We start from the raw sequence: 4,319 nt of genomic DNA, 5'->3' as shown, positions 1-4,319 counted from the left end.
AGACCAAAAGGCTTGAGCAATGGAAAGTTGGGTCCACTTTTAGTGTCTAAACGCAGTTTCAAGACCTAAACTGCCTTGAGCAAGAATGTGCAACCATTGATTGATGCGTCGGTGAAACAGAGGGCCGAGAGGAGCCAAACCTAGGCCGGCCGGCCTAAGGGAGGCCGGCCGGCCTAACAATCACGTGCTTTGGACCCAATCCTCTTTCACCGACTTCCAGGAGACAATCCAAGCCGTCCACAAAAAGTCGGTGGCCAAATGGTGGGATCCCAGGCTGGCCTGCCTAGGGCAGACCGGCCGGCCCCACTTTGCGGCGTCTCAAGCTCAGATTTGGCCTGGAAGTTAAGCACAACTGCCACTACTGCGTGCAACTGACGCTAGCCCAAATACCGACCTTGGAGCACTATAAATAGAGAGCAACACCCTCACTCTCAAGACACCAAAGGTGGTCTCTTCTCTCATTTTTAGTTTCTAGAGTAGGTTAGCTAGTCTGGGAGTTAGAGTCAAGTCGAGCTTGTCTCGGGATTCCGGAGTCATCATCGGAAGTCGGTATAAGCTCTTGTATCTTTTCCTTTGATATTCATCAATATAAGTAATCTTCTTTATCTTTTCAAGTTAGCTTTACTTTCCGCATTTATTTACCTTACCAAGATATCTTACTTGTGTGCGGAAGTAATTCTCTAGCTTAGGCTTTGTATCTTTCTTGTTTATCGGGATCTTACCGTACAGGTTTTCTCGCCCGGACTAGAGTATCTCAAGTTAGTGCTCTAGGTTGAGGGGGATTTCTCTTGTTCGTGACAAGAGAAATCCTAACACCGAGTACGGACGTGGTGTCTGGGCTTAGTGTTAGCTAGAAAGTGTGTTCCACCCCACGGAACCATTGTGGTAGTCGGTAAGTGGTGACAACCCTATCCGTCCTTTGTAGTAGACCACGTTCGGGTGTTTTCATAGCAGTAGTGCAGGTTGCCATCGGACTCCCCTCTCATCCCTTTCTGAAGTCCTTCCTCTTCCAGCCGCCGAAGTAAGCTCTAGGTTCCCGATAACTAGTTAGAAGCAAGGTTTGGTCTAGAGAGGCTAGCTCGATAGTTTAGAAATGTTTTAGGAGTCTTTCTCGCTCGTTGTTCTCCCAACTGCTTACCTCTCTAAGGATTAGAGTCTCCTGTGTCAAACGGTCACCGTTGGCCATTATCTTATCCTATCATATCAGGCTTACCCCCACTAAGTTAGTCGGTTGATATCCCTAGTAACGTTTGTCATTCGATTCTTTGATACTATTTAACCACAGTGCTTCCCTGAGGAAATATACGATACCCTAGAATACTCCAAGGTGAAGTGCTACAACGGTGATTCTGTGCGCTTGCGGAGTCCATATTCTATTGAGCGTAAGAAATGCCAACAAGCATTTCTGGCGCCGTTGCCGTGGAAGCAATTGGCTAAAGATATCATTGAATAGTTTGATAAAATTTACAAGTTTTTCACTGCTAATTTTAGCGGGATTACCATTGCTCTCGGTATCTTTGTGATTTTTGCAGAGCAGTGCAAGACCAATCGCGATCTACCATATCACTTCAACTCAGATCCAAAAAGAATTGGGTGAATTTTTTTCTTAGGATCAAGGTTTGACAACACCAGCTTCAATACCCATGGCTCAGAAGACACTCCGTCAATTCTCAGCCCCGTCCAATAGCCATATCCCTACCGGACTGAACAATTACCAAGGCACTGATGGCTTTGAGATAAAGACTGGCCTTGTCAACATGGTTCAAGCAAATCCCTTCTGTGGAAAGGCATCAGAGGATGCCCACGCTCATCTACAGAATTTTCTGGAAGTGAGCAGCATAATCAACCCAAGAGGCACTATGATGGATAATATTCGTCTTCGACTGTTCTCATTCTCTTTGGTTGGGAAAGCAAAGACGTGGTTTTACACCTACAAGGAAGGATTCAACACTTGGGATGTGTGCTCCAATGCGGGATGTGTGCTATAATGCTTTTCTGGTCAAGTACTTTCTGGTGGGTAAAACCAATGCCCTTCGAAATAGGATTTCTAGTTTTGAACAACTCCAGGATGAGACAGTCCCGGAAGCCTGGGAACGTCTTCAGGAATACATTGCAGCATGCCCACACCACAGCATGGAAGAGTGGCTTATCATTCAGAACTTATTCCATGGCCTGAACCAGCGATCGCAAGATCACATGGACGCAGCAGCGGGAGGAGCATTCCTCTCTCTCGATGTTGCAGGAGCTAAAGTGCTCATCGACAAGATTGCCTCCAACAAGAGTTGGACGGGAAATAGGCAGTCGGCCCATGCAATACATGAAATTGACAGTGTCAATGTGCTGGCAGCCAAGATGGATCTTCTCATAGAAAAGCTGGAATCTCCACACCAGATGGTTAACTAGACTATGGAGCCTCAGATGACATGTGAGAAATGTGGCAATATTGGACACTCGGGCAAATCTTGCCCATTCACTCAAGAGGACGAGAACTCCATTGGGAACAACACTCCCAATGACTCAGACTGTCATCCTCAACAAGGTTGGAATTCTAAGCCCGACCTCCCCTTCGGCCAACAGCAAGGTATCAATTTTAATAATAGTTTTCAGCCCTCGCTTAAAGACTTCATGTACGGCCAAAACAAATATTAGTGAGAAATTTCTTGCTAATGATAAAATTCTTGAGTCTTTGGCTATGCAACTAGAAGGGTTTAACTCTGTTATTAAACATCAGTTGAGTTTCAATGAATTGATAGGAACTAAAGTAACTCAGCTGGCCTAATCCTGCCTTAACCATGACACGGGGAAGCTATCTGGGCAACCGGATGTGAACCCGAAAAAAAGCATGAGTGCGGTAGCTGTGCGGGCAAGGCAATACACACAGAAACCACATCTTCCGCAGGATGCAGGTACACCATCCTGCCTTAACCATGACATGGGGAAGCTATCCGGGCAACTGGAAGTGACCCCAAAAGAAAGTGTGAATGCAGTAGCTGTGCGGGCAAGACAACCTGCACAGAAACCACATCTTCCGCAGGATGCAAGTACACGGTGGAAGACCGTAACCGCTAGGAATACCTATGCTGAAGATGGAGTGTTGGAGGAGGCCAAAGAATCCAACACCATTGCTACCTAGGAAGACCCCGTGGAACCCCCTAGATCTTCACGGGACTGTCACGATACAACCATATTACCATTTCTAGAGCGGAGAAGGAAGCCGGTGGCCGACGAGCAATTCGGCAAGTTCTCCAAGGTAACTAAGAAGTTTTATGGCAACATACCGCTTCTTTATACTATGCAGGTTCCCATGTACGCCAAGTATCTCAAGGATATCCTTGGCAATTAGAGGGTCCTGCCGACCACCGAGGTCGTGCAGCTTACGGATGAGTGTAGAACAGCTATACTCAATCCTCTCCTGGAGAAGAAGAAGAAACCAGGATGCCCCAACATCACATGTTCCATCAGATCTCAACAATTTAAGCACACTCTTTGCGATCTGCGAGCAAGCATCAGCGTCATGCCAAACGTAATCTATGATAAACTTAACCATCATGCGCTTGCTCCTACTGCCATGTGTTTGCAGCTAGCAGACCAATCAGTTCGTCATCTCGCGGGAATCGCCAAGGATATTCCGGTGAAATATGAAATTTCTTTATCACTGTTGATTTTGTCATTCTCGACATGAAAATCGACACTGGGATCCCTCTCATATTGGGGAGGCCATTCTTGAGCATGACAACCGCACACATTGATGCGGGAGTTGGAGTAATCCAACTCAACATCAATGGGCAGAAGGAGAGATTCGGTTTGAAACCGAAGGATGAAAGATGCTCACAGATCAAAAGTTTCAACCGAAAGGAATCCGTGAAAGAGCTGGAGAAGTCATATTCCCTCATCGATTTCGTGGAGAATCTTCGAACTCGAGAGGAGATTAAGGTGTATAACCAACGGAACGCAAAGCGGAATATCCAGCATAAGAATTTTCTGGAATTTGGGAAGAAAGAGATCGAAGTAACTCTACCTACACGAAAGGTGTAGCAGAAGAAAGCGTCACAACCAATGTCTCCATCAAGTGACGACGACCAAACCCAAGTTATGGATAGTCTCGCTCAGGACGAGAAACTCGAGCCCTTGCCATGAGGTACGTGGTAGTTATCCATTCCTGCATTTGCATATAGGATAGTTTATATTCTTGCATAGTCTTCCCTTTCTCATCATGGCATGTTTAAATTTTTGCAAATGCATTCTTTACATTGCATACAAAAAAAATCGACCAAGATGGAAGACCTACTGAGCTTCATTCAAGCTTGGGGGAGTGCCCA

General features: G+C 46.0%; 1 non-coding gene across 1 annotated transcript; it reads right to left on the bottom strand.

Annotated features, from left to right (window-relative positions):
- Window positions 1-2,028: 2,028 nt before the first annotated feature.
- Window positions 2,029-2,135, bottom strand: LOC120680334. Its single transcript, XR_005677604.1, has one exon. It is a non-coding gene; the product is annotated as a small nucleolar RNA R71 (small nucleolar RNA).
- Window positions 2,136-4,319: the final 2,184 nt, after the last annotated feature.

Source organism: Panicum virgatum, chromosome 6N, assembly GCF_016808335.1.
Source record: "Panicum virgatum strain AP13 chromosome 6N, P.virgatum_v5, whole genome shotgun sequence".
Classification (NCBI taxonomy): domain Eukaryota; kingdom Viridiplantae; phylum Streptophyta; class Magnoliopsida; order Poales; family Poaceae; genus Panicum; species Panicum virgatum.
This window is presented reverse-complemented; position numbering and strand designations above follow the sequence as displayed.